The following is a 27,898-nucleotide window of genomic DNA, read 5'->3' as shown; positions in this document are numbered from 1 at the left end:
GTTTTTAGTCTAGCAATCCACGAGAAGTCTTCTTGCATGAAGTATCAGGCTCCTCTCCCTATTCCAACTTGCATAGGCTCACCAGGCTGACTGCAGGTATGAATGGACTAACTCTGAATCCTCCTTGCTTCTCTTGGTCGGTGGGGCAAGCGTCTATCCACTGACCTAAACATTCACGTTTTCTTAACATTCCTACCCTCCTCTTCTTTCAAAAGAAGACAAATAATCTGCGCCTAACTTATCTTTTTAATAGTACATATGTCAATAGCAAAAAACTAAAAGAAAGCCTATCGGTTAACACTTGGCGTAAAATAGCAAATGATGTTCAACCTATATCTTTTATTTTTTTCTTGATCTTGCTTTTGAGATCAATTGTTAATCGACAAGACCGGTTGTGTCTGGGTAGAATCAGTTCGTCGGAGAGCACAAAAAAGTGGGTAGTTTTGTTATGCCACAATCTCTCTCTCTCTCTCTCTCTCTCTCTCTCTCTCTCTCTCTCTCTGTTGTTATATAGACCAGAACAAGGTTGGTTTAGCTTGTTCGCAAACAAACTGAAACAAAAGTGAAATGCATGACAGGAGTGTGAAAAGCTACATTCCACTATATGCTTACAAACGATAAAATTGAACATAATGTAGACCTATAAAAGACACGCGTTCTAGATAAACTGGTAAGTCTGAGGCAGTTGTCACAGCTATCACTTCAACAGGGAAAAATAACCTAAACTAATTCCATGCGAATCGACACTTACTGTATATCAAATATAACCGTATTATTATTATTATTTTTTTTTCCTCTATCACAGTCCTCCAATTCGACTGGGTGGTATATTTATAGTGTTGGGTTCCGGGTTGCATCCTGCCTCCTTAGGAGTCCATCACTCTTCTTATTATGTGCGCCGTTTCTAGGATCACACTCTTCTGCATGAGTCCTGAAGCTACTTCAGCCTCTAGTTTTTCCAGATTCTTTATCAGGGATCTTGGGATCGTGCCTAGTGTTCCTATGATTGGTACAATTTCCACTGGCATATCCCATATCCTTCTTATTTCTATTTTTCAGGTCTTGATACTTATCCATTTTTTCCCTTTCTTTCTCTTCAACTCTAGTGTCCCATGGTATTGCGACATCAATGAGTGATACTTTCTCTTGATTTTGTCAATCAACGTCACGTCTGGTCTGTTGCACGTATCACCCTATCTGTTCTGATACCAGTGGAGGGCTTTTGCTACTGAATCATGCCTCTTTTTGTACTTGTTATGTGCAAGTGCCGGACATTCGCTTGCTATGTGGTTTATGGTCTCATTTTTCGTATTGCACTTCCTACATATGGGAGAGATGTTATTTCCATCTATCGTTCTTTGGATATATCTGGTTCTTAGGGCCTGATCTTGTGCCGCTGTTATCATTCCTTCAGTTTCCTTCTTTAGCTCTCCCCTCTGTAACCATTGCCATGTGTCATCGCTGGCTAGTTCTTTAGTCTGTCTCATGTATTGTCCGTGCATTGGTTTGTTGTGCCATTCCTCTGTTCTGTTTGTCATTCCCTGTCTGCTCTGTATATTTCTGGGTCTATCGTCTACTTTTATCAGTCCTTCTTCCCATGCACTCTTGAAGCCACTCGTCTTCAACTGGTTTTTCAGATACTGCCCCACCGTGCTCTGTTCTCGATGTTGACGCAGTCCTCTATGCTTAGTAGTCCTCTCCCTCCTTCCTTTCGTGTTATGTATAGTCTGTCCGTATTTGCTCTTGGGTGTAGTGCTTTGTGTATTGTCATATGTTTCCTAGTTTTCTGGTCTATGTTGCGGAGGTCTGCCTTCGTCCATTCCACTATTCCTGCGCTGTATCTGATTACTGGCATTGCCCATGTGTTTTATGTCTTTTATCATATTTCCGGCGTTGAGTTTGACTTGAGTATCGCCTTGAGTCTCTGCATATATTATTTATTATTATTATCTCCTTATGCAAGAACAGCAAAACCAAAGTTAAGAGAAAAAGTAAGAGTAAAACTCAATATCAACAGAAAGACAAAAGAAAAAAACTCGCTAGTAAATAAACAATGAATAGGCTATATAATACTGGAACAGGAACGGAAATGGGAATAAATTTGTCCTTGGAGCAGCACAAGTCTCTCTCTCTCTCTCTCTCTCTCTCTCTCTCTCTCTCTCTCTCTCTCTGGTTAAGAAAAGAAGAATAGTGCGACTGGAGGAAGGAAGATTGAAGATTGGACACGGTCACCACCCAAATCATTTACGGAGAGGCTACAAAGTCAGCGCAAATCCTGAATATTGATTGTATGAATAAGAAGACATCACAATAAAATAATACTACAGAGAGAGAGAGAGAGAGAGAGAGAGAGAGAAGATTATGTGCTGCAGTTTTTTGCTGTACGATAGTGTTGCCCTCGCTAACTTATCACAATTTGTTCTGTACTTGAAAGGGTGTACTGTACTATATAATAAATATATATAATGTTGTGAACGAGGGTTACATACAGAGATACTAAGCAGAAGGGTTTCCAGATTCTTTGAGAACGCAACATTTTGCCGCGCGAATATTAGGAGTCCATGCAAGGTTGCAAAGGAGAGTGAATGGCGCTATTCATGCATTTTAGATCCATTACGTTTTTTTCTGCAGTCTCTCCTGGGAACGCTTACAATGCGGCTTTGAATCAAGGAATGATTCATAAATTATGCGAAAATGGTATCACATAAATCGCCCGTGCACATGTCCTCATTCATTCACAACACACACACACACCTGTGTATATATATAATAATATATATCTATATATATATATATATATATATATATATATATATATATATATATATATATATATATATATATATATAATAACTATATACTTTTTTTAATAAATATATATATTGTATATAATATATATATATTATATATATATATATATATATATATATATATATATATACCGTTACTTCTTTTTAGAGGAACCATTGTACGTTGAAAATTGTTGCAGAGCGCATACACGAACAGAAGAAGATTGTAAACTCGATTAGGTAATATGGGGTGACCATACAAATTTATTACTGTCCAGAGAATAATAGTTTTGTGTCGCATCAGCTAAGATTTGATTGTCATAATTAAGTTTAGTAACTTTTTTCTGTGCAATATTAGAGATAGATATGATAATGGGCAGATATGCAAATAAAACGTTCTTCTCAGCGTGATTTAAACGTTCAGCATTTTACTACCCTGGACTAATTTAATATGGCAGACTGAGATCCTGCGATGAATTTAGACTGTAGCAAGTACTGGAGGACCTCTAGGACCGAAGAAGGACCAGAGGGGCCATTGCCCCCCTAAATGAAAAGACCCGTCGGCAAAGCATGACAGCTTCCCTTGTCGCACTGGCTGACAAGGGAAGGCACTTCCTCTACCCTCGAATTAGCCAACAAAAGGAGGCCATTAGGCCTATAATCCCTACCACCGGCGCGTGAATAACGACCATCTGGCCTATCCGTCCGCACGACCTCTAATGGTCCAATCTACGATACCATGGCATTAAGTTTGCTTGAATTAATTGGGGAAGAGGATTGGCTAACCGTATTACGCTAGGGAGAGGGAGAGGGGGGAGGGGGGGGGAGGGGGAGGAACCATCCCATGTTTACTTCATTTCAATCTCCTTGCAGCAAATGAAGATGTGGCTGGGGCTCTCCTGCTCCCAGTCCGTTTTCATTTGCTCCGCTGTTAGTCGCTCATTGCCAACCCACGTTCATATACATGTATTAAATATATATATATATATATATATATATATGATATATATATATACTATATATGATATATATAATATATAATATATATATATATATATATGGGGTAAACGAAAGCAGTGGTAAGGTTGAGTGATTTGGACACATAAAAAAAAGAAAAAAAAGCGGATGGGAGACAAGTAACTAAAAAAAACAAAATGGGGTAACATCCCCTTTCTTACAGTTCAGTTGCAAGCCACAAGTGTTTCCATTGTTCAGGGAAAAATGTTCAAGTTCTCAGAAGACACGAATGGCAGACCATGTCTCGTATTTCCTCTTAATTCTTCGACTTACGTTCAGCCCACTAAATTGATTAGAAAGTCACTTAAAATATGCTTCTAAAAACTACCAGAACAGATTGGTAATGTGTACACATTAAGTACATATGGTTCAAAGATAAAGATGTATATATACTAATTATAAAAATTAGGTAAATGAATGCATACAAACAAATCAAATAGATGATAAATAAATAAACTTTGGAAAATAATCCAAACAAGAAGGCGAGTCATCAGCGAGGGGCGTGACGCCGCGCCATAAACGTAATGCATATTCTGTGTTTTCCAGGGAACATCCAGACCGGTCCAGCAGTCCGTTTCTGTTTCCAGGACGACTTTACTCCGGGAGTGGGGAGATAGTCTTTGGTGCAAGTCCGTAGGCTTCCGTATCTTAGTTTCAAAATATACGAATATTAGATGTAAATGGATCTACGTTCTTCCGTATCTTGGTCTGAAAATGAAAGGGTATTAAGTGTTCTACGTTTCTTGGTTTAACTAGGTGTTATATAAGCATACATACCTGAGATCACGATAGAACATAGTTGGATGATAAAAGTCTAATGAAGTTTCTCACTTTACAATAGTAATGGATACTTGAAGAATATGAAATACGCCTTGCAAGAATTTAGAATGAACAAGAAAACTGAACCTGCATTGTTCAGCAGATGCTAAGACGAATTTCATGGTAATCATGTTTCAATTAAGTTTAAATCTTAGATTTTAGTTTTCTGTAAAAGGAAACTATTGAGATGGCTTTGTCAGTCCGTCCGCACTTTTTCTGTCCGCCCTCAGACCTTAAAAACTACTACTGCTAGAGGGCTGCAATTGGGTATGTTAGTTGATTGGAGGGTGGATGATCAACATACCAACTTGCAGTCCTCCAGCCTCTGTAGTTTTTAAGATATGAGGACCGACAGACGTAACCATCTCAATAGTTTTCGTTTACAGACAACTAAAATACTAAAATCTAAGATGTAAACTTATTTAAACCATTATTACCATGAAATTCTTTTTAGTATCTACTGAGCAATGAAGGTTCAATTTTCTTCTCCCTAATTCTTGCAAGGCGCATTTTATATTCCTCAAATGGCCATTACTACTTTAAAGTGAGAAACTTTATTAGACTTTTATCATCCAACTTAAGTTCTATCGTGATCTCAGGTCACGTCCCGGTCTGGCTGTTCGCTCGGTCAATAGAAGCAGAGTTTGTTTTTTAATGAAATTGCAGCCTCTTTCTCAACGCGCATATTCAGTTTTCTCACACTTCAAACAAAATAAATGGTAATGTAATTCCAGTATGACTACATAAATGGGAGAGCTCTTTTATTGGCGGGGTAAAATTGGTGGTGTGACACTTAAGAAAACTTGTCATCAATATAAGGAAAAAAGAACCTACATATACGTACATGCATTTTCCCACACTTATCCATGAAGATATATGAAGATATATATATATATATATATATATATATATATATCATATATATATATATATATATATAACTCAACGTCTTTACCAGTTTTGCTCTAATTACAATGGTATCATCCTTTATTGACATGACGTTGTGCTCGGTTTATGTAAGGTTTTTAGTTTCCTGTAAAAGAAAACTACCGAGACGGCTATTTGTCTGCCCGTCCGCCCTTTTTCTGTCCGCCCTCAAATCTTAACAGCTACTGAGGCTAGAGGGCTGCAAATTGGTATGTTGATTACCCATCTTCCAATCATCAAACATACCAAATTACAGCTCTCTGGCCTCATTAGTTATAACTTACTTTAAGGCTAAAGTTAGCCATGATCGTGCTTCTGGCAACGCAACAACACAGGTTCACCAAGGCGAGCTGAAAGTTTCATGGGCCGCGGATCATACTGCATTATAACTAGACAACCGTGGAAGCTTCGGCGCATTTTTCACTATTATTTGTTTTTTCACGCACGTCTTTCCTCCTGAGCGCCTGGTTTCTCATTATTGAGCTGAGCTCTCGTCATATTTTCCGAGTCTTGTTTTCCCTCCTCATCGACTTCCTTGAGGTAAAGCGGTGTTCCTTTAATCCCTCTGTCGCCTTTCTTTGCCTCTCTTCATTTAAAGCGTTCCCATTTGTTTCCAGGACCAAAGCCCTTTTATGTCTTTATTCCGAAACCTCTTCTCTCTTTAAAGGCTAAATTCCTTTGTTACTCAAGTGCGACAATTCTTCGCCCCCTTTCGTTTTCTTTCCTTCCTTTTCTTCTGTCGCGACGTCCTCGTTTTCTTCATCTCACGCTTCCCTTCCATTCTCCCCTTGAGCATTTGACGTTTAGTCGACATTCTCTCTCTCTCTCTCTCTCTCTCTCTCTCTCTCTCTCTCTCTCTCGTATAATTTTCCGACCGTTCTGTGCTATTTAAGCCAAGCTGTCTTCTAGGAATAAAATTAAATTATTCTCTTGTCGAGGGTTTTTCGACTCGAGCAACTCTGTCCTTAATACATTTTTTTCCCCTTTTCTTGGTTCTAAGAGGCTTTTCTCAAATTCGTTTATGCTGACCTTTGCAATCCTCATGTTATTAAAGCACTGCTGCCCCTGTTGACTTCTTTGGAACTCCGCAGTATTTACTCTTTTCATGTTTTCTATAGAAAACTAATCCGGCCCAAGTTCAAAATTCCTTGAATCTCCTCATCATAATCCAAATTTTACGAAACCTTTACCAAAGGTGCCTGCAAACATCAAAGAATTCTTTGTCCTGCGCCTGGATTACCATTTCAAAGACGTTGAGTATTATTTCTGCAAACTTTATTATTATTATTATTGGTTATATAAACATTATGAAAATACTATAGTAGATTCACATTGCTCGTGCATGTGACGTCGAGGCCAGTCCCTTACGACGCTCCTGATTGGCTGTTGATAAGCCAATCACAGGGCTGGAAACTGTCAGTCTCTCGAGAGAGTTCACATAAGCTGGATGTATATTCCATCTCTCCTTCGAGATACGTCTTTCAAAAGTACTCCCCAGGAAGATGGAACATACATCCTGTCTATGCGAGCTCTCTCGAGAGAGACTGAGTTTCCAGCCCTGTGACTGGCTTATCAACGGCCAATCAGGAGAGTCGTAAGGGACTGGCCTAGACATCAGACACACGGGTGATGTGAATCTACTATAGTTCTTAAAAATGCTTCTTACTGAGAAAGTTAATGACCCACACACGGTTCTTCTTGCGTCAGTTTCGCATAATAAAGACCACATCGAAAGTGGTGTTCAAAGGCCATTCCACTGGATGATCATTTCTCGTTTTCGATAGTCAAGCACCGGGGAAACTGACAATCGAGATCCATCCATTTTTATTACTAACTAGAGAACGAATCATACAGATCAACATTTCAATCGACTCGCCTTGGAAATGTGGATGCCCGTGTTACGATTATTTATTTATTTATTTATTTATTTATTTATTTTTTGGTCACTTGGAGAAAAAAATCGAGAGCGAACGTACGTGTGAGGCAGATATAAGAGGTGATCAACAATATCTGCCAGTTATTTTTCTCCGCCTGTCTCGGCTTCCTCTTTTGTTTGGACATATTTCGAGAAGTCGATGGAAGTTGTGGGAATCTGAACCACGGGAACCTCCTCCTTCTTCCATAAGCATAGAAAAGAAAATCGAAAAACTTCGCTTGCTTCGAATATAGAATATAATTTTTTACAATGTAACCAAGGCCAAGTGCAGGGACCTACGAGACTATTCAATGCTGAAAGGAAAATTAAGAGTAAAAGGTTACAAAGGTTTAACAACAGAAAAACAATTGTCAAAAGAGGGTGGAAAGTAAGATGGAAGAAAAAACTATGAAAGGAGGTACAGTCAAAGAAATAAAAAGGGTGGCAGCTAAGGGCCAAATTGGCGCAGCAGAGAACCTTAACTAATGACTAAAGTGCACAGCGTGAGGTGCACTGACGGCACTAGCCCTCTACGGGGTTGCTGCTGTGAAATGAATAACATTTGAATGACAGGTAGTATATTAGTTCTAAAAACAATCCTGGTGGTGCAAAACCTCTTTGAACTTCACAGAACTACCAAATGACCTAATAAGAAAGTACCTCCCGGCAATCTAATGTATTCTGTAATGCATTACGAAGGCTATGTTCAAGCACCTGAACCATATACAGTGATAAATTATTGGAGAACTGTTAAGGCAAAATAAATACACATAAATGACTGACGGTTGAAAATCAAATTAGGATTATTATTTACCTGCCCAGTGAATCCAATATCTCCTGACTGCATCATTCAAGTTAACGTTCATATGACATGATAAATGGGCAAATATCTTGATTTATAAGAATATAGGTATTAAATTAAAAGGTGAGGACAATTTGTGCTGATGTCGTATATAATTAATAATTTTTAGAAAGTAATCACGGTCTAGGAACCTTAATAGTTTAACCTACTTTCCCTATATACTGTGTGTGTGTGTGTGTTGTAACACAAATAATATGTTCTAAGATATGACTTTGAATGTACTAATAGGTTAAACATTATGTTAAGTACAAAGAAATTAATATTATCTTAAAAATGTTGTGGAAGAAGCAGGACCTGAATAAAATTTAAAAACCCCAAGAAAAATTTAAAAAACTTTAAAAATATAAAAAAAAAGTCATCATATGGTCTGAAGCGAGTAGTCTTAGAACAAGCAGTTTTGTATTTTTTAAGATCATATCTATATACTACATAAAAGCTCTGTTTCGCTGTATTTCTGTATGCGATTGAAAAAACTGCGTGACGATTTATCATAATAATCTCATTTCTTTCAGGATAATATCTATTTGCAGTAGAACAATGCTTCGCTGTATTTCTTTGTGATTAGAAAAAAAATTCTATTTTTGCAGGATAGTATCTATTTGCATAAAAACTTGGCTGTATTTCTGTATGTGACTGAAAAAACTGCCTGACATTATATTACGATAATTCTATTTCTTGCAAAATAATATCTGTTTGCATAAAAGCAGCGTTTCACTGATGTACTTCTGTGATTGAAAAAGAGTGACAGTGTAATACGATAATTCTATTTCTTTCAGGATTATATCTATTAGCATATTTCTGTATGTGATTGAAAAACATTGTGTGACAATGCATTAGGATAATTTTATTTCTACTTAAGAGTTAAACTCACGGAGCAGCCTCCAGTGAATAAAAAATATCAGAAGTGGCGCAACATTTTTGGGGAGAAAATCGAGGAAATTAGGAAATGCCCTTGTTACTCGGAGCAAGGGAAAGAGAATTTTAATTAATTCTGTACCATCTGATAGAAGACGTTTTATTCGTACTTACATCATAATTACAAGTTTTAAGTTAATTATTTATTTTAAATAATGGGTTGCCCACTTATCGATTATGATTTCAACTAATAGGCATAATAAAAGTAACTTTTTAAATCAAAAGCTTTATATTTTCATCGCCCTAAAAGTTAATTCTTTAAATCAAAAGCTTTGTATTTTCATTGACCTAAAAGTCACTTCATTAAAATCAAAAACTTTATATTTTCATCTAGATAAAAGTTAATTCTTTAAATCAAAAGTTTTGTATATTCATTGACCAAAAAGTCACCTTTTTCTAAATCAAAAACTTTATATTTTCATCTACATAAAACTTATTTATTTAAATCAAAAGCTTAATATTCTCATCTACATAAAACTTAATTCTTTAAATCAAAAGCTTTGTATTTTCATTGACCTAAAAGTCACTTTTTTTAAATCAAAAGCTTTTTATTTTCATCTACATAAAACTTATTTATTTAAATCAAAAGCTTAATATTCTCATCTACATAAAACTTAATTCTTTAAATCAAAAGCTTTTTATTTTCATTGCCCTAAGTTATTTTTTTCTAAATCAAAAGCTATATATTTTCATCTTCATATAAATCAAAAGCTTTATATTTTCATTAGCTTAAAAGTTATTTGTGTAAAAACAAAAGCTTTATATTTTCATTGACCTAAAAGTCACTTTTTTATTTTTCAAATCAAAACCTGTATATTTTCATATACATTAAAGTTCATTCTTTAAATCAAAAGCTTTATCTTTTCATTGACCTAAAGTCCTTTTTTTATTAAATCCAAAGCATTATATTTTCATTGACCTGAAAGTCACTTTTTTTTAAATCAAAAGCTTAATATTTTCATTGACCTAAAAGTCACTTTTTTTTTAATCAAAAGTTTTATATTTTCATTGACCTAAAAGTTAATTTTAAATCAAAAGCTTTATATTTTCATTGGCCTAAAAGTTAATTTTTAAAATCAAAAGCTTTATATTTTCATTGACCTAAAAGTCACTTTTTTTAAAAATCAAAGCCTGATATTTTCATTGACCTAAAAGTCACTTTTTTAAAAATCAAAAGCTTTATTTTCACGAAGATAAAAGTTAATTCTTTAAATCAAAAGCTTTATATTTTCATTAGCCTAAAAGTTATTTTCTTTAAATCTAAAGCTTTATATTTTCATTGACCTAAAAGTAACTATTTTTTAAATCAAAAGCCTGATATTTTCATTGACCTAAAAGTCACTTTTTTAAAAATCAAAAGCTTTATATTTTCATCTAGATAAAAGTTAATTCTTTAAATCAAAAGCTTTGTATTTTCACTTACCCAGAATTGCTTTCCTGATTGCATTATGCATCGCTCTCCTTTCGTCTCGCGCTGCTAATAATGATCCAGGCGAATCTCGCCTAATCTGAAATCAAACATCCGTGATGCGGATTCCCACAACATTCACCGAGACCTAATGCATTATCACCAGTGATTAAATCAAACTGTTACAGTTTAGTGTTTTACTTTGCACTTGATTTCACATTTGCAGATAAAGAGAGCTCTATTTTTTCTTATGAATGTTTAATTAAGTGATATTCATAAAATGGTATCACGTGAAAACCACTGGAATTCCGATGTATACTGAGTTTTCATCAAGAGCAAAACTTAACTCGGTACAAAGGACCACCCAAGGGAACTTCATCAGTGATGCAAATATTGTACCTCAGACAAGTTATGCTGTTTATTTATTTATTCAGCTGTAATATAATGAAATAACGGAAAAAATAATAAAGCCAAGAGCGAAGGAACACTTGCATGAGGATCTGATTTATGCATTTTCAAAAATAGTTTTGTTCGATAAGTGGTGAGGAGTCTCGCTTAGCTTTATAGTACCATCCTGACTATTCTTTTTAACTAATGTTTTAAAATATATAAAAAAAAAACCACTATGGTTTGGGATATCCTCCGATTCTATTTACACAAGTGCTGTTATTTCATCCTCCAATTCTTCTTTCAGTAAGAGAGAAGAAACCAAGCAACTACTTAAGAATAATTGTCCTTTGTGAAGAAGTGCTGAAGTTTGCTTGACCGACCATCGCAAAGGTGCGTTATACCGAACTCCCAGTGGTTAAGAGAGTTGGCATCAATTACCTTATCATTATCCAATCATTTTCAAGTCTTTTCTGGTAGATGCAATTTAGGCAAAGCTCTTAAGTTCGGTAAAATATTACAGTATAAAAAATTCTCATCATTTTCTTGTGTGACAATTTTCATTCCAAACTAATGTAACTTTTTCTATTAATGTTTAAGTTTTATTAAAACAAAAAAGGTTCCATTTTCCAAATACCCATCATGCCCTACCTCACCCCCAAAAACCAATCGCACCCGTAAACACTTCTCCCTCCCAAACAACCCTACCCCCACCCCCACCCGCTCCCATTTCTCCATCCCATTTTCCCCTCCGGTCCAAACCAACTACTAATCATGCAGAGCAAATTTTTATATGCGGTAGAAGTTTTAATTTTACGAGTATATCACTGCAACGAAAGCAAAAAAAATAACGATATGACGCTGGTTACTTTAGGAAGGGCGTCACGATGAGCATCAATTACAATATGACACCTGATCATGATTGGTTACTCGACGCTGATCATTGTGCAAGTTCCAGGTCTCACCAAAATCTTAACCACAAATTTTAGTTTTCCGTAAAATAAATTTATTGAGATGCTATTTGTCTGTCCGTCCGCACTTTCCTGTCCGCCCACAGATCTTCAAAACTACTGAGGCTAGAGGGCTGCAAATTGGTATGTTGATCATCCAGCCTCCAATCATTAAACATACCAAACTGCAGCCCTCTAGCCTCAGTAGTTTGTATTTTATTTAAGGTTAAAGTTAGCCGTTATCGTGCGTCTGGCACCGCTATAGGTGTCAACACAGACCATGGGCTATGGCTGAGAGTTTCATACAGCATAATACGCTGTACAGAAAACTCGATTGTACCAAAGAAAACTTCGGCGTATTTTGTATTTGTTTTCCTACTTGACAAGAAGAGCTTGTTTATTAGGAATATGGTTATTCCGGTGAAATGGAATAGCATTATGAGATGGAGTGGCCATAGCTTTCATTAAAAATACTACACACATGGACTTTTCATCATCTTCGCTTACTCGCTTACAAACTACTTTGGTGTTGTTGTTGTTGTTCTCGTTGGGGGGTAAAAAAGGTGTTTAACGCTGAGTTAACGATACAGGAATTATAGGATAGGATATTTATGATTGGTTTATTAGAATTAAAATGTAAAAAAAATAAATAAGTACATGTTAAAAAGTACAGAAAAATCATTTCTAATGAAATATAGCGTATTTATTTAAATTTTTGTTGGTGAAACAAGGCTCTATTTGACCGTAAATTTTAGCAAGTTTTAATTCATTTGGTGTACTGAATTTAGGCTCTGTTTCTGTTCAATTATTTTGTGTTTCCACTTATAACTGAGAATATATGAACGTGTTTAATTTGTGCCCTTTTCATTTGATCCTTGTTGTAAGTATGAATAGTACTAAGTATGAGTATTAATTACGAAGACCATTTCGTGTTAAGTTAGGAATAAAATGTTTTCAATTTATGTGTGAGGGGAAAATCTTGCACGCGTCTCGAGTAAGCTGGAGGTTAGATTACGCCTTGATTGTTTAAAATTTGACAATCATTTCTTATTCGCTGTACTTTGATAAAAACAAATGCCAGTATTATTTGTGTTTCTAGTTTGCTACAAGGAATATTACAAAATACTTTTCTTTGATCAGTAAAATGTCAACTCCGCCGTATTTCTGAGCATGTGAACTAATTATGTGATACAAGAATAGCTGTAATTTATATTACTAAATGACGCCAGAATTTAAATTGAGGTGAGCACTGTGAATATGAACTATATATATATATCTAAATATATGATATATATATATGTATATATATATATATATATCTATATATATATACATATACAATATATATATATATAATAGATATATATATATATATATATATATATATATATATATAGGGGAGACCGGGGCTAGTTGGCTACAGGGGTAAGTTGCCACACTCAAAATAACTTTAAAATTTATCAATGGATGACTCTAATACATTTACTGTGTAATTGCCACGTGGTTCCTCAGTTACAAGCAAACTTCTGTAGAGATAGAACGTAGGAGCTCGAATTTATGAGACAAATTTTGATTTTTATGGTAGTAAGTAAATTTTTTTATCTTACTGTTATTTGCTATAACATCTGTACATTCATGAAAGATTATTTTTCAGTTATATCATAGTTTTCCTTATGGTTTAAAGATTCTATACCATTAAAATTAATCATTCAAGGCATCTTGATGTGGAATGGTAAGTGTTTTTGTACCAAATGTAGGGATGGGGCAAGTTGGCTCAAAACAAATGGGGCAAGTTGGCACGTGTACAGACTTGCCTCACGTTATTTGATAGCAATAGTAAGCCTATTTATTTATAAAATTTACGTTTCGTTTCTGAATTTTTGGAAGTATAATGGAGATTAGTGTCTAATCAATTTCCTCTCCAAGTTGGCTCAAAATAAAATGGGGCAAGTTGGCACGTGTACAGACTTGCCTCAAGCTTATTTTTGATACCAATAGTAGCCTATTTTTTTATTTATATATTTACGTTTCGTTTGCTGAATTTTTGGAAGTATAATGAGATTAGTGTCCTATCATTTCCTCCAAATTGCTCATACAGGGCATGTGATTCGTGGATGACCTATAATCCAGAATTATGTATGCCCATCTGTGATATTGCTGGTAATGTTTCATCGGCTTTACCTCTAGCTGTCACTTATTCTGATGTTTTCAATGGGTTTAGGATTGATGGAATTTCAACTTTGAATACAGAATATTTCAAGATTTTAATTTTACGGGTTGAGAGATGTCCGTAAAGACACATGGGCTTCAGATCAGTCATCAGCGTGATACAGAGTTTAAGAACTGCTCCTGTTGATTCAGAAGAAAGCTCAGCTGAAGAGCCTGTGTTTGGTAAGTCAGGAGAGGTGTGGGTCCAGTGCAAGGCATTAACATGTGGGAGTAAGAAGACTACTGATGAAGATTTATTTGACACCTGCCACAATTACAACTAGATGATGATCTGAAGTAATACTAATGCCTTATATTTTGTATTTTGGAAATTCAGAGGGTATTTTTGCTATTTGATTTAAATGCAATGTATAAATTTTCTTTTAATTATCAATGTGCCACCTTACCCCATAATGTGTGCCAACTTACCCCGTACGGAACAAGTTGGCACGAAAAAGTTATTTTTTCTAAAGCTTATTGTGACCTTATGTTGAAAGCAAACAACAATTATTTTGCTATATGATAAAGACGAATGTTAATATATATATATATATATATATATATATATATATATATATATATATATATATATATATATATATATATATATATATATATATATATATATATACACATATATTATATATATATATATATATATATATATATATATATATATATAGTATATATATATAATATATATAATATATACAGTTTGTGTAGGTGACTGTCGACTTGTCTGTCTGTCTGAGCTGGTGATGAAATTCAAAGACCATAAATTTTATTAACATCAAGAGTGCTTTTAAATGACTGCACGAACCCACTAAATCAGTCCTGAATCTTTAAAGGGAGGGAGAAGGCGAGCCTTTAAAGAGATTTCGTAAATCATAAAACGATATTATAGACGAATTTTACAAGTACAAAAGATCCCATTATTCAGTCAAGTACATTGAGAGAGAGAGAGAGAGATACTAAACTTTATTCATAACTGCTAAACGATTTTGAAGACATTTGGCAAAAGAAAGCAACCCCAATAAATGTGTCAAGTAAACATCAAGAAATAAATTAGTAAATAAAGCTGAAAGGACATTCCAGGAATAAATATGGGTGACCCTGTTCAATACATTTAAGCTGAGAAGAGAGAGAGAGAGAGAGAGAGAGAGAGAGAGAGAGAGAGAGAGAACGCTATCAAGAGGGCTATAAGAGCGTAAACCTTGCCCACCTTTATGTCAAATGAAGATCAAAGGAGGATTGCCAACACACATCACTTCAATGGCAGACTCATTAAATAATGCCTCGGCTCTCTCTCTCTCTCTCTCTCTCTCTCTCTCTCTCTCTCTCGTCTCTCTCTTCTCTCTCTCTCTCTCTCTCTCTCTCTCTCTCTCTCTCTCTCTCTCTCTCCTTAAATATATTGAATAGGGCTATTCACCCATATATTTTTCCTGTAATGTCTCTTCAACTTTATATACAAATCTCACTTTATTTCTTGATGTCTACACCTAACCCGTTTAGCAGTTATGAATAAGTTTTAATCTCTCTCTCTCTCTCTCTCTCTCTCTCTCTCTCTCTCTCTCTCTCTCTCTCTCTCTCTAATTCATATTGAACAGTACTTTTCAACCTTATATTTTCCTGTGATATCTCTTCAACTTCATATACTAAATTCACTTTATTTCTTGGTGCTTACTTAACCCATTTATTGAGGTATCAGTTATGAATAAGTTTTAATCTCTCTCTCTCTCTCTCTCTCCCGCTCTCGTCTCCTCTCTCTCCCAATTTCTTCTCTTCTCTCTCTCTCTCTAGGGATTGTAGGAAATAATGACGGAAAGTGAAGCAAAGAGCTTGTAAACGGTGAGGATGATAAGAATAAGCAGTTAATAAAGATGAGTTGAAAGGGGTTCCATATGAGAACGCGGGCTAACCCTTTTTCTTCCCCGGGGCACAAAAAAAAATATTCTCTCTCTCTCTCTCTCTCTCTCTCTCTCTCTCTTCTCTCTCTCTCTCTCTCTCACGGTTTGTGGGATCCATGTTGCTATAGAAACATAGCTATGGAAAACTTTAATTACATTACACAGTGTTTTTATCTTTCCCGCTGATCGTCTGACCGTTAACTTCTCCTTTGTTTTCTGCCCTCTGTTAACCCATTCTCTCTCTCTCTCTCTCTCTCTCTCTCTCTCTCTCTCTCTCTCTCTCTCTCTCTCTCTGTGTGTGTATGTGTGTGTGTGTGACACTAACATGAACCATCAAAAGGTATCACATCAAACAGAGGAAAAAATGAAGACAGGCTAAGAAAAATATCCGTTGAAGACAAAACGAAAGAAAATACAGTTCCTAAAAACAAGGGCCTTCAGCTGTTTGGTTTTCATTTAGAGTAGATTCATTGAAATTCGAGATTCCTTAAGGTTCCCACACAGCTGCGGCAGCTGTCGTTTGGAGAGAGAGGCAGATTTAAAATGAAATTTAATCTTTCGCGAGGCTCAGATCCATTCTTATTCATCGGGAGGTATTTGATTATGCAATGCCTATTCATTTCAACGTGTTCGAGTATAACGCACTTTTCACCCTGTGTTATTTTTAGGGAGATAAAGACGATGCATTTTCTGTTTACAATATCTTATAGTGATGGTTCAATTACGACTTTAGCCTGTTTATATAAAACATATCACATCTGACACAGACATGCACACACACATATATATATATATATATAAAATGTAAATATATATATATATATATATATATATATATATATTATATATATATATATATATATATATATGTATATATATATATATAGTATATAATAGATTTATATATATATGTATCCATATATAAATAAAAGTATCTATATAAATAAATATATATATATATATATATATATATAATATATATAAATATATATATATATATATATATATATTGATATATATGTATATATATATATATATATCTAATATATATATATATATACCATAATATATACATATATCAAATTCATTATACCTTGGGAATTACAACCGAGGGAAATTATAATTGATGATAACCGCATCGGCCCTGACAGTCGTAACCTTCACCGAGCTGACATTTCTTTCCTCGTTACGTAACCTAAAGATTAACAATTAAAACAGGTGGTGCCATAAACAAGGTCTCTCTCTCTCTCTCCTCTCTCTCTCTCTCTCTCTCTCTCTCTCTCTCCACACACATAGACACATTTATTGAACTCTATGCAGTCAGTGTCGATCGTTCCGCTAACCATTTCATTAACAGTCAAGAAATAATCTGGAAAAACAAATAAAATACTGGGACGTTATAGGCTCAATAACAAGTAAAATATGCGCCGAAGTTTCTTCGGCGCAATCAAGTTTTCTGTCCGGTGGTGACATCAGCCATAGCCGGTGGTGGCCTATGTTGTTGGTACCTGTAGCGATATCAGAAGCACGATTATGGCTAACTATAACCTTAAATAAAATAAAAACTACAAAAGCTCGGAGACTTGCAATTTGGAATGTTTGGAGGCTGGATGATATATATATATATATATATATATATATATATATATATATATATATATATATCACACATACACACAATCTTAAGCCTTGCAACTGTAAAGGTGTAACGTTTAACCTGAGCGTTGTAGGCCTCCGAATTCAAGTTCAACCGAACTCAATTCATGGTCGCGCCTCTGACTAAACGTTCTGCTAAATGATGGCTCCTTATGCAACTGAAAACACATTGTATGGATGGCAGGTCACATTCTGAAATTTGCGAGAAAATTCTCGCTCATTATTGTCTGATTCATAATAATCATTGTTACCATTTATTTTCATGAAATTTGGAATGAAGGCTTTGATAAAAAGTCGTAATATAACACTCATCAGACAATTATGCGTTCAACTTCATCCCAATCACATCACGACTCTTCCTCGTCGTTAATGCGAAATACGAATAAAATCTTTGAATATATTACAATGAAAATAATAAATGAGAAAAAACACATACACACGCACACACAAAAACTCCTACTATTTTCTCACGACTGGTCACTTTCTTCTGAGAATGCAGTGAAATCGGATACTACGCCGATGCCAGAGTCAACAAGACGAATGAAGAAGTCCCGTGTGATCGGGTGGATCAGATGAGCTTCTTACTCTGAAGGTCGCCACCATTCTTCAGCACTTGATCTATGAGACTTGGGGCCCATCCACACAGGATTTACTGACAACAATTTGCGTCGATCTTTGATATCATTTTACCGTTTTTTTAATAAGCGCCCAGCCCATCTTAGCTCTCTCTCTCTCTCTCTCTCTCTCTCTCTCTCTCTCTCTACTCTCATATATATAATATATATATATATATATATATATATATATATATATATATATATATATATATATACAGACATACATATATGCGTGTATGTGAATATATAGATATATATACTATATCACACATAGTATATGTATTTAATACATATATATGTATATATATATATATATATATATATATATATATATATATATATATATATATATATATATAGATGTAGACAGATAGATAGATATACATATATGTATGTATACTCATATAAGTATATATATACGTGTATATATATATATATATATATATATATATATATATATATATATATATATATATACGTGCATTGGAAAATTCGGCATAAAAGATATTTTTTTATTTTCTAAATGACTTTATGACCCAGACAATGTAATTTAGTTAAAGTATATCATAATCATTAATAATTATTCATTTCCTTTATTTCCTTTTGAATTTATAGTCCAGTTGCTTTCATTTTCATACATCTCTTTTCATTCCGATTTCTCTCCTTGGTATTTCAAGCGTTTGAATCACCTCCCACCTTTGTGATGTTATTCGTCCTTTGTATTCAAACTCTTCGCCCTACTTGTCTTTTATCTTTCAATACCATTCACTCATTTCTTCCGTATTTAGTAATCTCCCTCATTCCATTTTCGTCCGTCCTTCATCCTACCTCTTTTCACGTCTCCGTCCTTTCTCCAGATCTCTTCGTCCTTTCCTTCCGTACGGAATGCCTCCCTTTTTCCCCTTTCATTCACTTTTCCCCCTTCCATTCGCCCTTTTCTACCGATGGCCTTCCCTCCTTTACCAGAATGAATCATGTCAAAAGAAGCGGTTCGCCATTAGGGTAATTTATAAGGTAATAATTAAAATCAATAGAATCAACATACAAGTAATAAGCTCGCTCCCTGTGCAAACATCTATCTCATCTGGTTCCCGGATTCGATGATAACCTTACGATTATTCGCCGGAGCGTCTTATGGGGGTTTTAATTCTCTCTCTCTCTCTCTCTCTCTCTCTCTCTCTCTCTCTCTCTCTCTCTCTCTCTCTCAGGGTTCCAGTAAATATCTCCTTCTTAAAGTTCTTTACACCTTTGTGGCTAACAAACACGCGAAAAACAGCAGTTGCCAAAAAAAAAAAAAAAAAAAAAAAAACGATTAGACGCCCTTTTACTCCATTTTTACAATGAAAATGTTCTCCAATATGAAACACATCCCCCTCTGTTCGTAGTGGCTTAACCACACCGTTATTAATGTAGGGGTATGAGTCTCTCTTCTCCTACGCTAAAGATATATTGAAAGTCAATAAAAAAAAAAAGGTCCCGAGCTCACTCACGCATCATATCTAATACAGCGCACTCAACTATTGGCAAGATAAAGCCCGTACACACAAGAGGTTATTGAATCTGGCATTAAGTCGCTCCGGGAGGATGCCCGTCTCCTGCCTATCCTTGCATGAGGACTTTATTTCATATTTTATTTATTCTGTAAAGCAGGAGTCTCCGTTGAATACAACAACCACATAAAAGCATACACAATAACTTTCGGTATGTAGAAGCAGAATACCCGAAATATAAATGAAGGCAAAGATCACGAAGGAAAGTGAAACGAAGGAGCACTGCGAGGCCTTTCGACTCAATGTCCTTTACTTGACTGACTGCTAAAGAACACGAGTCGAAAGGCCTAGCAGTACTTGTTCGTTTCACTTTCCTGGAGCGCAATATGCGAGTTGCCAATACGTACCATTTTGATATGACAAGGATACAGAATGAGATAGAACCTGATTCCTATACCACTGATGATTCTTAGTTTTATGTTAAAGAAAACTATTGTGCTGGCTTTGTCTGCCCGTCCGCCCTCGGATCTTAAAAACTACTGAGCCCAGAAAGATGTAAATTGGTATGGTAATCATCCACCCTCCAATCATCAAACATACAAAATTGCAAGTCTCTAGCCACAGTAGTTATAATTTTATCTAAGCTTAAAGTTATCCATAATCATACTTTTGGCAGTGCTATAGGTACCAACAATATAGGCCACAACTTGATTGCATTTTTTACTTGTTACCATCCTCATCTTCAAACCTCGGCTTTAATGTAAAGTCTGCCGCGAGGTTCCTTTTCTCCCTCTGACCTCCAAGAATATGATCGTCAAAGGAAAGATTTCGAGAATGATTTACGAACAAGAAGAGAGAATAAACAAAGGCCTGATTTGTTTTCTCAGGGAATTAAAGACAAGTTTCCATCGGGCAGCGTTTTTCCAGACCAAAATCCGGAGCGGAATCTTCATCGTGTGATTATCTACGATGAACGGCTCAATATAAAAAAAGAGGAAGGCCGATAATGAGAGGAGAAACGAATAAACGACTGCAATACACGCGCTTTGATGATTTTCTGAATCTATAGACAACATGTCGTGATTACCTCGGAAAAAATAAAATCTCAATTGGTAACGACGATTTTCTCTTACTATATTCGAATTCATGATTTCCCAAGTATTTTTGTTTTTGTTTTGCCATATGGACCAGTCTGAAGGGACAAAACCAAAAATCCACATTATAAGAAAAAAAAAATTATTTTTTCTCCTAACCTTTAGAATATTTAGTTTCTCAACATTCATATCAAGTTACTCTTTCAGTACTATGTAAAATAATAAAGTGGAAAATACGCCGAAGTTTCTTCGGCGCAATCGAGTTTTCTGCACAGCGTATAACACTGTATGAAACTCTCAGCCACGGCCCGGTTGTGGCCTGTGTTGTTGGAGCCTATAGCGGTGCCAGACGGACGATCATGACTAACTTTAACCTTAAATCAAATCAAAACTACTGAAGATAGAGGGCTGTAATTTGGTATGTTTGATGATTGGAGGATGGATGATCTACATACAAATTTGCAGCCCTCTAGCCTCACTATATTTGAAGATCTGAGGGCGGACAGAAAAAGTGCGAATGCATTGACAAAGCCATCTCAGTTGTTTCCTTTTACAGAAAACTAAAAATGTCCTCTTAATCATAAGGATATTTAATTTCTCCAAAATCATATCAACTTCCTCCTACAGCACTCAGTAAAATAATAAAAATAGTCTTGCATTTATTTCTCTGACTTACTCGAAGCTGTTTAAAATCGCTAATTTTATTGCTAGCGAAAAGCAGATGAACCTTATTTATAAACCCATCGCCTCGGTTCTTTCTTTTCATCAAAATAAATGACATAAAGGAAACCATCTTTAAAGAAATTGTGGAATCATTTTCTGAGGTAAAAGATGTCTGTGCGTGAGTTCGTATCAACGTAAGTATTTGGAAATGACCTATAATGAAGTCTAATCAGCAAACAAATATAAATAAGCAAGAGATCTACAATCAACCCGAATTTATTTCTCTACCAGATCCTTTTGTTGTGAGTTTGATCGCTTTCCTTTCCTACAGATGAGAATAGAGAGAATGGAATACAGCACTTGGACCTATGAGGTCATTCAGCACTTAAACGGAAATTTGACATTAAGAAGTTTGAAAGATGTTAATGGAGGAAAACCTCGCAGTTGTACAATAAAACAAGGGTTAGAGGGGCTGGAAAGTCAGGTGAAAGAAAGAGAATATGAACGGAAGTACAGTAAAAGGAATTAAAGAAGTTGCAGCTAAGGGCCGAAGGGACACTGCGGATAACCTTAAGTAATGCCTACAGTATACCACGTGAGATACTACCACCAACCCCGACACCACCCCCCCCCCCCCCTTTCGGGGTTCCTTTACAGATGAGACTGACTGAATCAGTGCATCTGCACGTAGCATCTCTATTACATAGCTTTCTTTATCTCTAAGCCCGTAGGGGGTAGTGCCATCAGTGCACCTCACGCGGTGCACTGTAGGCATTATTTAAGGTTCTTAGAAGTGTCCCTTCGACCCCTAGCAGCAACCCCGTTCATTCCTTTTACTGTATCTCCTTTCATATTCTTTCTTCCATTGTTTCATAGTGCAACTACTTCGAGGTTTCCTCCTGCTACGCCTTTCAAAGTTTTACTCTCAATTTATCTTTCAGCGCCGAATGACCTCATAGGTCCAAGTGCTTGGCCTTTGGCCTAAATTGTATATTATATTCTAAATCATTTTCATTAATTATAGAACGTTTCGCATCACGCGTTAATGAATACTTAACGTGCTTTTATCTTATTACTGAACCAAAATTAAAGTAAATGCAAAGAGCTGCGGAATATGGATGCATAATCAACCCGTTTGTCGACTTGCAAAGAAGGATCAACAATTTTTGACCCATTATTGAATTATTTGAACAGCCGAATGATTAACCGAGCCTTTTTTTAATTATGTTGGTGCCACATGAACACAGGTTATCAAGGTAAACCCAAAAACAACGTTGTAATGAAATAAGTCACATTTAATAAAGTCTCGTAAAAAATATAATAAATCCTAAAAGAACGATAGTCAAGATGACCTACGCCACCAGAATATCTCTTCTCTATTAACATTCATTTCTCCCTTTTAGGGACTTGTTGAAAGGGTTAAAATATATTATGACAGCGGCCGCCATTCGAAAGGCAATAAGGGAAATACTAAATGAATGAAAAACATTTGATATTCCGAAGCACACAATTAGATTGTGAATTCTGGTCATTACTGGCAATTACGAAGACCATTTGCAACCTGATGGTGATGAGAGACCACTTAAGATCGAAAATCACTTATGCAATAATGAAAAATGCAACAAGGGGGAGCTGATGGGCAATTAGGAAAACTGTTATACGGCAATCAGAGAGAGAGAGAGAGAGAGAGAGAGAGAGAGAGAGAGAGAGAGAGAGAGAGAGAGAGAGAGAGAGAGAAAACCATTCGAAAAAGAACCAGTATGAAAATAAAAGCAAGATTGACGAATCACATATATCTGTTTTCAGCTTGTTTCCAGACATCTCAGTCTTTTCTTCGGTATTGACAATTTTCAGGAAGAGACGAGATTGTCTGGAAGCTAAATTTTTTTTTTTTCTTAACTTTTCATAAACTTTCGGTTTTATTATATTCATATGAAGATCGCCACCGAACCCTTTTACTTAAAATGATATAAATACCATTGATATTGGCTATTCACAATCATAGCCCCTCTAAATGCCAGCCCGATCTCCGAAAGACGAGAGACCGCTACTCAATCACGCACCCAAAAGCAAACTTTGACCGCCAGGGAACGAGGACCTGCAATGAAAGCTTTCGAGGGAGTCCCTCCTACCTCCTCCCTCCTCCCTCCTCACTCCTCCCTCCTCCCTCCGCCCCTCCTCCGCAGTGGAAATATGGAAAAGGGATCAGGGCATTTTATTCGCGAGAGAGCCAGACTGATCCGATGGCGAAGATTTTCCAGTTTTATGACAAAGTGAGGCTGGAAAACAATAGATGGGTATTCGCTGGGAATCAACACTATACGTATGTGTTATGTTCTAAAAGTAATTCTTGATGCGCTGCTCTGGAAGTAATGGCCTGTGCTGGCATTACGCCTCCTTAATACGCATGAACAAAGTGAGGCCGCAATGACCCTTTGTGTAGTACGATTAATAAAAATATGCAAACGTTACATTATGCGTGGAATATGTAAAAAAAGAAAAAAAAAAAAAAAAACCACACACATACAGAATATACTCCAAACTAACAGAGATGTTCTGATACTTCTCAGTAAACAGAGGAATTCGCCAATGCATTTTGACATTACATACCTGAGCTGTCTATAAGACGAAACAGTATCCTTTCTATGACACAGGTACACCTCCGCCTGTAAAGGAAAAAGAAACTCATAAATAATTTAACAATAATAAATGTCAAATGTGAGAGATACTCTCGGGTGTGTTATTCACAAGAATAGCGAATTATATTTTAAGTGATATTTGAGGCTTCATATTTATGTCTAAAAAGGACACGTGCGTACAAATGACAAGATTCGTACACACACTCATACACACATATTCATATGTGTCAATATTGTCCACAGGAGAAAAAAAGAGAATAAAAGACTCTAGGAGCTCGATAATTTCGCCTTCCACTAGGCCTCTTCAAGAGGCCTAGTGGAATGCGAAATTATCGAGCTCCTAGTCTCTTTTATTCTCTTTTTTCTCCTGTGGACTATATTGACATATCTCATCTTCGTGTTATGAAGACTATATTTATATTTATACATACATACATACATATACTATATATATATAATATATATATTATATATATATAATATATTATATATATATATATACATATTAATATATATTATAATATTTTTTTTAATATATCTATATATATATTTTTTTTTTTAAGTCTCAATATAAATTCACAGCTAACCAACAGGTAAGGACTGTAATGATTCAATGACTCCAATGCTCCAAATTTGAAAATTCAAAGCGTATTAAGGTCAAGACCTGACCCACGATTATCTTCAAGTGTTAACAAATGGCCCAAGTTGTAGAATAGAATAAACTACTGTATTTTTCAATGCATGGTTACCATTATATAAAACCCGGTTGAAATACAAATCTATGAACTCGTTGATAACTTGAAAAACAAAATGTTAGCTGGTCCTTAAACTGCCTATTAAACAAAACACCATCATAGCCTACCACGAAGCGAGACGCAAAGTGACTCTGTGAGCTATGCATGTCTCTTAAGTGCTTTGGCTTTCACTAATCTCCACTCATCTCTAACCTCTTTTCTCGGATTTATCACCCAAATGTCTCTGGGTCTTCCAGCTCTTCTTATGCCTTCGCTATATTCCCATTCACGAGAACCCGTACTGGATATCATCTTTCCTAAATATATATAACAGAATAACCCTCATTATCATTCTGTTTTTCTAAGACTCGTTTGAGTCCCGTCTCTCTAAATTCTATATATATGATGAATTCTATTAAACCTGCCTTACATATCTTGTGGCGTTTTGCTCATTAAAACAGCATCATCTGCATATTCTAATTGTTGACTTTATATCGCAACTCCAATCTAAACTTTCTCGTCCACATCCGACCAGCTTTTCATTATAAAATCTCTGAGAAGGGCAAACGCCAAAGTTGAAATAACACTCACTTGTAGCGCCCCCCGCTGTTTACTTCAAATTCATCTGTCAAAACTCCGTCAACATTAACTTTTTCATCTACTCCGTTCATGGGTCATTTCATTTACCCTTAAATATCTAATTGGAATGCCATAGTATCTAATTGGAATGCCATAGCGAAGAAAGAATTTCTTAATAAAGGTCTGTCAAATGACTTTTCAAATCAGCAAAAGTCATCAGATGAGGATTTTCAAATTCCATACACAGCCGAAATGCCTCTACAGTTATCACAGTCAGTTCAGGTCACCTTTCTTGGGTACCTCTACTATTGGACGAAACAGAGAAACTTTATTCGTTAAAGGATATGACGGTCATATGGGAAGGAACAAAACTCTGAGTCATGATACCTTGAGAGAGGGACAGACAGACAGTAAGACAGACAGACAGACAGACAGACCTAAAGACGCCAGAAGTGGGATGTCTCCAGGATTAACGGCCGTCCTAGAGAAAAGGAAATGATCATCTGAAAACCTATAAATGTGAACAGATGCCTCCCCCTCCATAGTACCGATAAAACACCAATGTCGATCTGAGGCACCATCCAAGCCTTATCCCGACCCTCCAACCCCCATAGAAGGCCCAGTCAGCGCCCAATCTCGGAATCCACGTCGCCGCATCTATCGGCATTCGATACCAAATTACGAAGTCTGCGGGTATTGAGCCAAAATAGACACCCCCTCCTACCCAAAGTCGCCCCAAACCCACCCCTACCCTACCCCTTACGTGTCCTCTCTCTTTTTTTTCTGAAATTGCTAAAGGATAATGCGAAAATAAATTGACACCAATGGACCTGAATGATTTAACTAAAGGGAATAACGCGCTTTCGGGCCGAAGTCGCACATTTAATTTGATGGCTGATCTCGCCATAGAGCCCAGTCCGGATGAGAACGTCAAAGGAATAGAATAGATATCAATTTCGAATTCATTTCTGAGTTAAAGTCACAGCTGCTGGGCGCTCTCTCTCTCTCTCTCTCTCTCTCTCTCTCTCTAGCACAGAATATTTCACAGGCGAAAACCGTTTTGTCATCTGTGAAGTCACAGCGGCAGAGGCATGGATATGCAATTATGCATTCATATAATGACCTAAGTGTGTTAGACGTTACAGTATATAATTTTAAATATTATATAATTAATTTAATAATAATAATTTTTTTAAAATTTTTTTTAGCTATTTGCCTTTCTCCAGGGAAGATTTCTCCATTTGTTTTCTCCTCCGTTAATTATTGGTTATTTTTGCCAGCATTATTTTTCATCAGTCACACATCCAACAAGTTTCCTCAACTGCTTATCTAATAATAACTAAATTTACTACCTTACAGACACATATATGTATGTATGTATTACGATGGTATGTTTATGTATTATGATGGTGTATGTATGTATGTATATACATTTTCTAATGAACACGATGAAAAGGCAAATAAGAAATGAGTGAGTCTTTCGCTTTTACTTTGAACCCACGTTAGCATTTCATCTCTTCTTCCACAGTTATAGTTCTTCCAATCACCGAAGTTATGCAAAGATGGGTCTAACCACTGTTCGAAACAGCAGATTCGGACACCATGAGCACACTAACACCTTGAAAACCATCAGAATAGGAGGAATATGTATACTTATTTTTAGACGGAAGGATGACATCTCATATAAACATGGTCAAGTAGATAACATGACCTCGTTCTGATATTCCGGACGCGGGTTCGAATCCTGCCACGGACATCAAACATTTCTCCAATTGGATCTTTGGCTTTGCGGTAACATCCGAATCCAAAATGTGTGATAAATCGAGGAGTTAAGAGGCCACTGGGTGTGTATGTATGTATGTATATATATATATACATATATATATATATATATATATATATATATATATATATATAATATATATTTAACTGTTAAATATATATAAATATATATATATATATATATATATATATTATATATATATTAATATATATATATATATATATATATATATATATATTTAACTGGGAACAGAGTTCATTCTGGAACTAATCGGGAAACGAGAAATGTTATTTTAATTACATAAACACAATTACTTTAACAGCATGCTGAATCCCCTGAGGTTCTTCCATAATATTATGAAAAGTTAAATGTCATGGAAAGCGACGCACTGCGCAGGCAGCCGACTCTTTAGATCATTTTCATCTGGTGCCAGCAGACTAGATCAGTTTTCTTTTTAAATCAGTATTTAAGCAGGTTTTTTACCAAAAGGCCGTTGGGGCTGGCAACTTAATTCCATAACCCAGTCCAATTCTAAACCT

At 35.7% G+C, this 27,898-nt stretch overlaps 1 long non-coding RNA gene across 1 annotated transcript in view; it reads right to left on the bottom strand.

Moving 5' to 3' along the window:
- The window catches only part of LOC135211980 (uncharacterized), a 168,180-nt gene that overhangs the window by 54,245 nt on the left and 86,037 nt on the right, over positions 1 to 27,898 (bottom strand). The window contains exon 2 of the long non-coding RNA XR_010313793.1: positions 24,235 to 24,290. This is a non-coding gene — a long non-coding RNA (uncharacterized LOC135211980). The remainder of the gene's footprint in view (positions 1 to 24,234; positions 24,291 to 27,898) is intronic.

The sequence above is a fragment of the Macrobrachium nipponense genome, chromosome 40 (assembly GCF_015104395.2).
Source record: "Macrobrachium nipponense isolate FS-2020 chromosome 40, ASM1510439v2, whole genome shotgun sequence".
Classification (NCBI taxonomy): Eukaryota; Metazoa; Arthropoda; class Malacostraca; order Decapoda; family Palaemonidae; genus Macrobrachium; species Macrobrachium nipponense.
This window is presented reverse-complemented; position numbering and strand designations above follow the sequence as displayed.